Source organism: Zalophus californianus, chromosome 11, assembly GCF_009762305.2.
Source record: "Zalophus californianus isolate mZalCal1 chromosome 11, mZalCal1.pri.v2, whole genome shotgun sequence".
Classification (NCBI taxonomy): domain Eukaryota; kingdom Metazoa; phylum Chordata; class Mammalia; order Carnivora; family Otariidae; genus Zalophus; species Zalophus californianus.
This window is the reverse complement of record NC_045605.1, coordinates 61,310,340-61,321,025: the sequence shown is the minus strand read 5'-3', so window position 1 is coordinate 61,321,025 and position 10,686 is coordinate 61,310,340.

Below are 10,686 nucleotides of genomic sequence, written 5' to 3'. Positions count from 1 at the left end.
AGCTGGTTATGCATCTGCCTTTGGCTTGGGTCATGGTCCCGGGGTCCTGGGATCGAGTTCCACATCAGGCTCCTTGCTCAGTGGTGAGCCTGCTTCTCCCTCTGCCTGCTGCTTTCCCTGCTTGTACTCTCTCTTTCTGACAAATAAATAAATAAAATCTTTTTATTTTTTTATTTTATTTTTACTTTTTATTTTTTAAAATAAAATCTTTTTAAACAAATACTACATTACATGTTAAAAAGAAGATAGTAGGAAGGGAAAAATGAAGGGGGGTAAATTGGAGGGGGAGACGAACCATGAGACTATCGACTCTGAGAAACAAACTGAGGGTTCTAGAGGGGAGGGGGGTGGGGGGATGGGTTAGCCTGGTGATGGCTATTAAAGAGGGCACGTACTGCATGGAGCACTGGGTGTTATATGCAAACAATGAATCATGGAACACTACATCAAAAACTAATGATGAAATGTATGGTGATTAACATAACATAATAAAATTAAATTAAAAAAATAAAAAATAAAGTTGAGTGCAAAGTGGCGATTTCTCAAATTCTATTTTCTGCCCTGTATTCCCTCCATCCTGGTCTCTTACCTGGTGCTCCTGGACAACCTCCTCCATGGGGACCGTTTGGTGACCACGGTGCTCCTGAGACCGCTCACAAACCCAGCAAATGACCTTCCCATCCTTCTTGCAGAAGAGCACAAGCTTCTCTTCATGGCGCTCACAGAGATTTCTCTTCTGCTCCTCTTCAGAGCTCACCTTGACCTCTTGGAGCCTCTCCACTATGTTGGCCACATGCCAGTTAGGCCGCAGTTCCCCAGAGCAGAAAGCGATTTGGCACACAGGGCAACTGCTGCTCTTCCTTCCTTGGCTTGTCACAGACTCCTTGTTCTCCTCAGTGATGCAGGCTTTGCAGAAGCTGTGGCCACAGTCCAGGCTCAAGGGTTCCTTCAGGAGGTCCAGGCAGATGGGGCAGGTCACCTCCTTCTCTATGTTTGTAAGGAGTTTAAAAGCCATAACAGCTGCTCCCTTGCTCCTATCTGTCCTGACCTCAGTGGCTCCTCTTGTTCACCGATCCTGTATGATTGGCAAGGTTAAAAGGGGGCAGAGTTGGAAAGAGTAAAATTATAATTGTGTAGAAATCAAGGACAAGCCCAAATCATAATATTGAAGGACAAGAAAGAAAAAGTGGAGAAGGTAGGAGTAGGGGACACCATTTCAACGGGACCCTTAAATTCAGCTGGATATCTATGAAGCCATTCTGAACACCCACAAAAATCAGCCTGACATGTTAAGAATATATATCGGGATCTCTACAAGCAGAAAAGCACTGCCTGTCTCAAGGTAGGAAGGGCAGTCTTGAATCTGCTGGGTGATATCTGAAGATAAACAGAAGGGGGCAGGAGCCACCATAAGCTGGCTCCTGGAAAGTGCTGTAACACCAGAGTGCCAAAGTGTCCTGTGTTGGGGACCCAGCAAAAACTCGCAGAGCAGTAGCGCCTGCGAAAGGGCTTTAGAGCAGTGCTCAGACATGACCCAGGAGCTGATGGTGTGGCGCGAGCCCAGGGCCGCTCGACGTTTTAGAAGCACAAAGGGCAGGGACAAGCCTGGGCCCCTGGGATGACCTCTGAGAGAGTCACTGTGGGTGTGCACCCTGGGAGGCTGAGGTTTTCAGCATCGCGTACAGAAACAGAGACTGTGTCCTGGCGGGTTTAATGAAGAGAGCAGACTGCAATTTCTCTGCTCTGGGCCAGAGGTTTGGGTGCGGCCATTCGTGCTCTGACCCTCTGAAGAGGTGCAGAAAGCTGCCAAGAGAACAAAAGCTCAAAAAAACGGTTTCCAATGAGCCCATTCCCCTAACAGGGGGCAAGGCAACTCCACCCAAGCAGGGTAGCCTGAGAAACAGCGTGGCAGGCTTCTCCCCTGGAAGACAGGCTGGAAGAACAAAAGGGCGACAACCCACGGACCTCATAAGACTGTACAATCTCAACACCAGGGGAAAATAGTATATTGAGCTCCAGGCATTGCCTCACGGCTTGTTTATTTTTCAGATACCACTCTCTTTTTCTTGTTATTCTTTATCTTATGTTTCTTCTCTGTTTTTTCTTTTTACCTTTTTCTCATTTCAACTAGATGTTTAATATATCAACTTATATTTCATAGTAGCTTTTTAACTTGTACTTTTTCACACCTATGTTTTTTTATAGGTACATTTTTCATTGTAGTCCTTTTTTCCCTATTCAATATTACCTTTTTACATATACAAGTTTTACTTTCCCTGTAATTTTGGGAAGTAGTTCTTCTAACAAACAGACCAAAATACACCCAAGAACAACTGAAACACCCTACTTTGTCCACACTGAGAGATTACAGTCCCCCTTCCCCTCACCCCAATTTTTTAAATTTTTATTTATTTTTATTTTTTCATTTTATAAATTTTATTCTTGTGTTTCATTTTGACTTTGTTTTTTTGAGGGTGGCTTCCAACTGCCCTGGATTTTCCTACGGCATGTCTTTCTTGGTCGTGATTGATATTTTGGACTCTGTACATGCCCTCAACCATCCCGCAACAGAATAACTAAGAGGAGGAACTCCCAGCAAAGAAAAGAACCAGAGACAATGTCCTCTGCCATGTTATCTAATGGAAATAAGCAAGATGTCAAAGACAGACTTCAGGGTAGCAATCATGAAGTCAATAGCTAAGCTTGAAAAAAGCATTAGTGACAATATAGAATCTCTAAATGCAGAAATGAGATCTAATCAGGCCCAACTTAAAAATGCTATGAATGAGATGCAGTCTAAACTCATTCTCTAACAACCAGGGTAAATGAGGCAGAAGAACGAGTTAGTGATCTAGAAGATAAGCTGATAGAAAGGAAAGAAGCTGAGGAGGATAGGGATAGGCAGCTGGAAGCCCATGAGAACAGACTTAGAGAGATCAGTGATGCCATGAAATGTCCCAATGTCAGAATTATTTGGATCCCTGAGGGGGTGAAGACAGAGAGAGAACTAGAAGGTATATTTGAGCAAATCATAGTTGAGAACTTTCCTAATCTGGGGAAGGAAACAAGCATTTGTGTCCAAGAGGCAGAGAGGACCCCTCCCAAGATCAATGAGAAAAGACTGACACCCTGACATATAATAGTACAATTCACAAATCTTAAATCCAAGGAAACAATCTTGAAACTGGCTAGGGGGAAAAGATTCCTTACATACAGAGGGAGGAACATCAGAATAACTTCAGACCTATCCACAGAGACCTGGCAAGCCAGAAAGGGCTGGCAAAACATATTCAGGGTACTAAATGAGAAGAACATGAAGCCAAGAATACTTTATCCAGCAAGACTGTCATTTAGAATGGATGGAGAGATGCAGAGCTTCCAAGACCGGCAGAAACTGAAAGAATATGTGACCACCAAGCTGGCTCTGCAAGAAATAGTCAGGGGGGTTCTATAAAAGAAGAAAGACCCCAAGAGTAATAGACCAGAAATTTATGAGACAATCTATAGAAACAAGGACTTCACAGGCAACGTGATAGCGATAAAATCATATTTTTCAATAATCACTCTCAATGTGAACCACCTAAATGCTCCCATGAAAGGCACAGGGTTGCAGATTGGATAAAAAGACATGACCCATCCATATGCTGTCTACAAGAGTCTCCTTTTGAACCTAAAGATACAACCAGACTGAAAGTGAGGGGATGGAGAAACATTTTTCATGCCAATGGACCTCATAAGAAAGCTGGGGTAGCAATTCTTGATAATAATACTTCAATAGTAGGAGACCTCAACACTCCACTCTCAGCAATAGACAGATCACCTAAGCAGAAGATCAATAAAGAAACATGAGCTTTGAATGACGCACTGGACCAGATGGACTTCATAGGTATATACAGAACATTCCACCCTAAAACAACAGAATACTCATTCTTCTTGAACACACATGGAACTTTCTCCAGAAAAGACCACACACTGGGTTGCAAATCAGGTCTCAACTGATACCAAAAGATTGAGATTATCCCCTGCATGTTATCAGACCACAGTGCTTTGAAACTAGAACTCAATCACAAGAAAAAACTTGGAAGGAATTCAAACACTTGGAAGCTAAAGAGCATCCTGCTAAAGAATGATTGGGTCAACCAGGAAATTAAAGAACTTAAACAATTCATGGAAACCAATGAGAATGAAAACACATCAGTCCAAAACCTATGGGATACTGCAAAGGCGGTCCTAAGGGGGAAATACATAGCCATCCAAGCCTCTCTCGTAAAATTAGAAAAATCCCAAATGCACAAGTTAACCTTACACTTAAAGGAAATGGAGAAAGAACAGCAAATAAAACCTAAACCAAGTAAGAGAAGAGAAATAGTAAAGATTAGAGCAGAGATAAATGAAATAGAAACCAGAAAAACAGTAGAACAGATCAATGAAACTAGAAGCTGGTTCTTTGAAAGAATTAATAAGATCAATAAACCTCTGACCAGACTTATCCAGAAGAAAAGAGAAAGGACCCAAATTAGTAAAATCATGAATGAAAGGGGAGAAATCATGACTAACACCAAGAAAATAAAAACAATTATTAGAAATTATTACCAGCAAGTATAGGCCAACAAATTAAGCAACCTGGAAGAAATAGATGCCTTCCCAGAAACCTATAAACTACCAAGACTGAAGCAGGAAAAAATTGGCAATCTGAATAGACCAATAACCAGTAACGAAATTGAAGCAGTGATCTAAACTCTCCCAAAAAACAAGAGTCCAGGGCCAGATGGATTCCCAGGGGAATTCTACCAAACATTTAAAGAAGAAATCATACCTATTCTACTAAAGCTGTTTCAAAAAATAGAAACAGAAGGAAAGCTTCCAGACTCATTCTATGAGGCCAGCATTACCCTGATCCCAAAACCAGACAAAGATCACATCAAAAAGGAGAATTATAGACCAATATCCCTGATAAACATGCATGCCAAAATACTCAACAAGATCTTAGCCATAAGATCCAACAGTACATTAAAAGAATTATTCACCACGGCCAAGTGGGATTCATTCCTGAGATGCGAGGGTGGTTCAACATTTGCAAATCAATCAACATGATAGAGCACATTAATAAAAGAAAAGATAAGAACCATGTGATCCTCTCAATTGATGCAGAAGAAGGATTTGACAAAATACAGCACCCTTTCCTGCTTCAAAGTGTAGGGACAGAGGGAACATTCCTCAATATCATAAAAATCATCTATGAAAAGCCCACAGCGAATATCATTATCAATGGGGAAAATCTGAGAGCTTCTCCCTTATGGGCAGGAGCTTGACAGGGATGCCCACTCTCACTATTATTTTTCAACATAGTAGTAGAAGTCCTAGCCTCAGCAATCAGACAACAAAAAGAAATAAAAGGCATTCAAATTGGCAAAGAAGAAGTCAAACTCTATCTTCGCAGATGACATGATACTTTATGTGGAAACAAAAGACTTCACCCCAAAATTACTAGAACTCATACAGCAATTCAGAAATGTGGCAAGATACAAAATCAATGCACAGAATACAGTTGTTTTTCTATACACTAATAATGTAACTGTAGAAAGAGAAGTTAAGGAATTGATTCCATTTACAATAGCACCAAAAACCATAAGATACCTCAGAATAAACCTAACCAAGAGGTAAAGGATCTATACTCTAGAAACTACAGAACACTTATGAAAGAAATTGAGGAAGACACAAAGAGATGGAAAGACATTCCATGCTCATGGATTGGAAGGATAAACATTGTGAAAATGTCTATGCTGCCCAGAGTAATCTATACTTTCAACGCCATCCCAATCAAAATACCAATAGCATTTTTCAAAGAGCTGGAACAAACAATCCTAATACTTGTTTGGAACTAGAAAAGACCCCGAATTGCCAAGGGGAAGTTGAAAAAGAAAAACAAAGCTGGGAGCATCACACTGCCTGACTTCAAGCTATATTACAAAGCTGTGATCACCAAGACAGCATGGTACTGGCACAAAAACAGACATATAGAGCAATGGAACAGAAGAGAGACTCCAGAAATGGACCCTCAATTCTATGGTCAACTAATTTTTGACAAATCAGGAAAAAATATCCAGTGGAAAAAGTCTCTTCAATAAATGATGCTGGGAAAATTGGACAGCTACGTACAGAAGAATGAAACTGGACCATTCTCTTACACCACACACAAAGATAAACTCAAAATGGATGAATGACCTCAATGAGAGACAGGAATCCATCAAAATCCTAGAGGAGAACATAGGCAGTAATCTCTTTGACACTGGCCACAGCAACTTCTTTCAAGACACATTCCCAAAGGCAAGGGAAACAAAAGCAAAAATGAACTTTTGGGACTTCATCAAGATAAAAAGCTTCTGCACAGCAAAGGAAATAGTCAACAAAACAAAGAGACAACCCACAGAATGGGAGAAGATACTTGCAAATGACATTACAGATAAAGGGCTGGTATCCAAGATCTATAAAGAACTTCTCAAACTCAACACTCAAAAACAAACAATCAAGTCAAAAAACGGGCAGAAGACATGAACAGACACTTCTCCAAAGACATACAAATGGCTAACAGACACATGAAAAAGTGTTCATCATCATTAGCCATCAGGGAAATTCAAATCAAAACCACATTGAGATACCACCTTACACCAGTTAGAATGGCAAAAACGGACAGGGAAAGAAACAACAAATGTTGGAGAGGTTGTGGAGAAAGGGGAACCCTCCTACACTGTTGGTGGGAATGCAAGCTGATACAGCCACTCTGGAAAACAGTATGGAGGTTCCTCAAGATGTTAAAAAGAGAGCTACCCTATGACCCAGCAATTGCACTACTAGATATTTACCCCAAAGATATAGATGTGGTGAAAAGAAGGATCACATGCACTTCACCTGTTCATAGCAGCAATGTCCACAATAGCCAAACTGTGGAAGGAGCTGAGATGCCCTTCAACAGACGAATGGATAAAGAAGATGTGGCCCATATATACAATGGACTATTACTCAGCCAGCAGAAAGGATGAATACCTACCATTTCCATCAACATGGATGGAACTGGAGGGGATTATGCTAAGTGAAATAAGTCAAGCAGGAAAAGACAATTATCAAATGGTTTCACTCACATGTAGAACATAAGAAATAGCATGCAGGACCATAGGGGAAGGGACAGAAAACTGAAGGGGGATAAATCAGAGAGGGAGACAAACCATGAGAGACTCTGGACTCTGGGAAACAAACTGAGGGTTACAGAAGGGAGGGGGGTGGGGGAATGGGGTAACTGGGTGGTGGGTATTAAGGAGGGCATGTGTTGTGATGAGCACTGGGTGTTATATGCAACTAATAAAACATTGAACACTGCATCAGAAATTACTGACGTACTATACAGTGGCTAACTGAACATAATAAAAAAAAGTTAAAAAAAAACACAAAAGTTAGAAAAGATACCACATTTGGAAAGTGCTCCCCTTGCTCCTGATCTCTCAGGTGGCCTCTGGCCTCTGTTTCTGGGTGGCAGATACGGCCCCGGGAGAGGGATGAGTAAGGTAAGTGATTCGGCCTTGCTGCTGTCACCCCGTTAAGCTCCTAAGCACAGACAGGCCAAGGTGATGAGAATTTATCTAGAGTCATGCAGAAATGCTACATTGTTACAGGATGGGCATTAAAATGTTAGGAATCAAAGATCCCTCTGCCTTTGCTCTTGCTGTGGAGAGAAGGAACCTTCTATCTCTGAAAAATAGAGGATTCTGGCTTGTCCTCAGCAAGGTGTAATTCAAAATTATAGAATGGGAAGGAGAATCTCCCGGGTAGATTCAGCCTGTAGAAATAAGGTCCTTCCATGAAAGAACAAAGCCTTTCAAGCCTTCAAACCTCCCTTCTTTGGGGACTGCTCCTCCCCCAACCTCCCCAGCCCATATCCCCCCCACCTCTCACTCTCAGCAGGAAGCTTGCAGCTGGGCGTTGCCCCCCTCCACCCTTCACAGCAGCTGCCTGAACACACGTTAAACTCACTCCAAAATTCAGGTCTTCTCCCCACCTCTGCCCTCCACTCCACACACCTTCAGACCCCAGGTAAGAAGTTGTGCCTCCTTGGAGAAGAGTGAAGGCAGGCCACGGAGGGAATATGGTCAGGATTCTCTCAGCAAACCAGGGGCCGATCTCCACCAAGATCCGGAGGTGCTAAGTGAAAATGAAAGTTAAATTCTCTGGTTTGGGCAGGAAAGGAAGAGAGAGGCTGCAGACCAATGGGAGACCCCTAGGAGGTGACAAGGCTTTGTGCCGGGGGCCAGATGAGCCAGTGGTTGCACTCATTCCTTTCCGTTCCACTCCTAGACGCTGCTCTCCTGACTTTTCAAGGTAATCAGTCCTTTGGAGCACTAGGCTTACCTGAGCAATATAATTTCACACAAATGTGCCTAGCCTTTTTTCCCTACAAATGAGCTGTCATGTAGAGGAAATAATACTCCTTCTTTACCACAAGGAGGGACCCACACTGAAGGCTGCCCTGAGGCAACCCTAGGAACGTGGTCTCTACTGTTCTGAATCCACCCGCTAGAGTAAGTGAATCTGGCCGGGGTGTACCCTATGAGGTGTGTGAGAGGGAAGGGCTGTGCAAATCTGCAAGTCCCTTAGTGGGACAGTCAGTGGCTATCATGGAGTGGCAGCACAGTGAGGCTGACCTTCAGAATTTGGATTCAGTATGGCCAAAATGACACTTCTGCTAAAGACGCTGGGAAGATGAAACTGTGGATGGTGTCATTTGTTGGGCAATGCCATCTAATATTATTTAACATATAATCCCTATAATCTTAGCATAATAAAAATGAAGCAGGAAAATCATTGTGAAGGTTAATTTTGTGTTATCAACTTGACTGGCCACGAGGTGCCCCCATTAAACATTTCTGGGTCTGGGAGGTGGTTGTTTCTAGATGAGATTAGCATTTGAGTCTGTGGACTCAGCAGATTGTTCTCCCCAGTGTTGTCGGGCATCATCTGATTTGTTGAGGGCCTGGGAGAAATGAGGAATTCATCCCTTTTGTTTCCTGTTTGCCTGCTTGAGCTGGGATATAGGTTCTCTCCTGTCCTTGGACTGGAATCTACACCATCACCTACTCTGGCTCTGCAGCCTTTGGTCTTGGACTGAATGACACCACCAGCTTTCCTGGGTCTGCACTTTGCAGGTGCCAGATCCTGGAACTTCTCAGCCCCCATAATCATGTGAGCCAGTGCCTTATAATAAATCCCCTTCATGTAGGTTCTGTTTCTCTGGAGAACCCTAACAATTCTAAAGATTTTTATTTATTTATTTAATTGACAGAGAGAGAGAGAGAGATAGCATGAGAGGGAACACAAGCAGGGGGAGTGGGAGAGAGAGAAGCAGGCTTCTGGCTGAGCAGGGAGCCTGATGCGGGGCTCGATCCCAGGACCCTGGGATCATGACCTGAGCCGAAGGCAGTTGCTTAACCAACTGAGCCACCCAGGCGCCCCGAACCCTAACAATTCTAAAGTTTTGTGTCAGATGGCACAGGTGAATCGTGGTAATGACAGTGACAATGAGACAGGTGAAATGTGTGGTTTCTAAGGACACATGCCAAAGAGTGATGCAGGAGAGGTAAGGGCACAAGGAGGATGTTGTAGAGGTAATAGTGTTTAAAAAGTCAACTATAATCCCATAAGACCTAGTCAGATAGGAGGGAGTCATGGGTTAAAAAAAAAAAACTTTGAGTGGGATCTGCCATCTGAGTCAGTCAATCTGGGGTGTGGCTGTCTTTCACAGGAAAAGAGGTAGTTGAATAAAGAAGTTCCCCTACTTTAACTCCCTATTCTCATAGGCCTTAGGATCTTGTTATCATGCCACTTCTTCTGATGTCTCTTCATATTATTAACAAGCATGCATCTTATTTTGTTGTTGTTGTTGTTGTTGTTGTTGTTGCTTGAACCCTGAGATCACGACCTGAGCTGAAATCAAGAGAAGGATGCTCAACCTACTGAGCCACCCAGGTGCCCCTCATTTTGTTCTATTAAAAGTTGTCAGGATGCCCCTTATGGAAATTCCTCCTACATGCTCTTCTAGCTGTCTCCCAGGTGAGCTCAGTTTCTGGGTGGCAGAAATGGCCCAAGAAGAAGGATGAGCAAGGTTAGTTTTTCTGTTGTTTGTTTGTGAACTGCAGTAGATCCCTGAGTTTGAACTTGCAAATCTTGTAAGACTAGAAAACACCAAAGAAACCGCAAAGCAGAGCAACCATCACCCCATTAAGCCTCTCAAACCTAGGGAGGACAGGGTGCTAGGAATTTCTATGGAGTGTCATGCAGAAATCCTATACTATTATACTGAAACATTAAATTGTTAAGCTTCAAAGAACTTTCTGACTTTCCTTTATTGTCTTCCTCAAAGTATCTTTTTCATCCCTGAGCAGAGCCAGGCCTAGTTCTCTTCTCTACTGCTCTCAGTGCGGAACTGGTCCAGAAGCCTGGGAGGTGGCCCACGAACACGTCATAGGCTCTTTGTCTAGGGCTTTCTTTGTAGAATTTTTCTGGAAGTCGTTTCTAAAACTGGGGTTACTCCTAGAGGTGAGGACTCAGTCACTATTCCTTGAATTGGAAAATGAAAATGCGTGAGTGGAAGGCAAGAGAGAGAAGTGCAATGGGAAACCTAATGTTATTACTGATCTT